Source organism: Propithecus coquereli, unplaced genomic scaffold, assembly GCF_000956105.1.
Source record: "Propithecus coquereli isolate 6110/MARCELLA unplaced genomic scaffold, Pcoq_1.0 Scaffold436, whole genome shotgun sequence".
In the NCBI taxonomy this organism is placed as follows: domain Eukaryota; kingdom Metazoa; phylum Chordata; class Mammalia; order Primates; family Indriidae; genus Propithecus; species Propithecus coquereli.
In genome coordinates, this window is record NW_012150130.1 from 494578 (window position 1) to 496134 (window position 1557).

The window sequence follows — 1557 nt, forward strand, 5'->3', positions numbered from 1 at the left end:
GTGAGCTAGGCTGATGCCACGGCACTCTAGCCAGGGCAACAGAGAAAGACTGTCTCAAAAAAATAAAAAAAAATACTACAGGCAAACAATAATCTTGAATACTATACACTCACAAGGACTCAGTAAAACCTGAGTGATATGAATAATAGATGTAAACACCTAAAAATGAAAAGCATTATGAAGTAGATAAGGGTATCTCAATTTTGACACTACTGATGTTTTGGGCCAATAATTCTCTGCTGTGATGAGCTGTCCTGTGCATGAGAGGATATTTACCAGCTTCCCTGGCCTCTACTGAGTAGATTTCAACCCAACTGTGATAACCGAAAAACGTCATCGTGTGGCCCTCTTGGCACAGTGGGCAGCGTATCAGTCTCATAATCTGAAAAAGGTCTGCAGACAGTGCTGAATGTCCCTTGGGGGACATAACGCCTTCTCCTCCCACTCCATCCTCCCATATAAGTAAATATACTCAAATAGAAAAATTACTTCAATTGTTAAAGATTCTATATTTTACACATAAAATACATATGAATTTTCAATATTATATACCTCAGGTTTTATAGAACCACTGCAGTATTCTAACATGTTGCACAATCAAAAACAAAAACTAAACACAGCTTTTTGGTTTACCACTTTCGTTTATATCTTAAGGAATAGTTTCTTAATCAGATTTAAGTTAAAAAAAAAAAACCTCAGCTTCAAAAAATTAAAAATCCTCAACTATAGTAAAAAATTAATTTCTTCAGTTACTTTTACTAAAAGACATATCACATTAAGAATCAACAAAAATTTGATTTAATTCTCATGATTATGTTCCCTTAACTATTTAAAAAACAAAACAGTGTTTTATGTAATATTTGATATATTCAAAAGGATATATGTAGCACACTGTTAAAAGAAAAACTTTTAGACAAATTGAGCAGAGTTTATTTGAGCAAACAATGATTCAGCAGCACACTGAACCAGGAGAGGTCCAGAGAGGCCTACCCAGCAACGTGGGCAAACCATTTACAGACAGAAAGACGAAGTGACGTACAGAAACAGCTTGACTGGCTACAGCTCAGCATTTGCCTTACTTAGGCACGGTGCAATGGGAGGTTTGCCTTATAGGGACACGGTCTGATCAGCCGGTGATTGGCTGAGACTCAGCTATTTGTTATAAGAATATACTCATAAGTTAGGGTGCAGTTCCCTACATACGGAGACAGCTTTAGGCCACAGTTAATTTAATTATATTAATGAGCTCTTTGCAAATGAAACTGAGCTCCTATTACAAGGAACACGTCTAGCTGTTCTTGGATTTTCTTTTTGTCTTCAAGGCAGTATACTAAAAACAGATTTCCTGGTTTTATTTTTTTTTTTAAGACAGAGTCTTGCTCTGTCGCCCCAGCTAGAGTGCATTGGTGTCACATCATAACTCTCAGCAACCTCAAACTCCTGGGCTCAAGCAATACTCCTGCCTCAGCCTCCTGAGTAGCTGGGACTACAGGTGCACGTCATTTGTGCCTGGCTAATTTTTCTATATGGAAGATTATTTTTATGCCAAGTAAAACA

At 37.1% G+C, this 1557-nt stretch overlaps 1 pseudogene across 1 annotated transcript in view; it reads right to left on the bottom strand.

Moving 5' to 3' along the window:
• The window catches only part of LOC105818083, a 30683-nt pseudogene that overhangs the window by 7157 nt on the left and 21969 nt on the right, over window positions 1–1557 (bottom strand). The window lies entirely within an intron of this gene.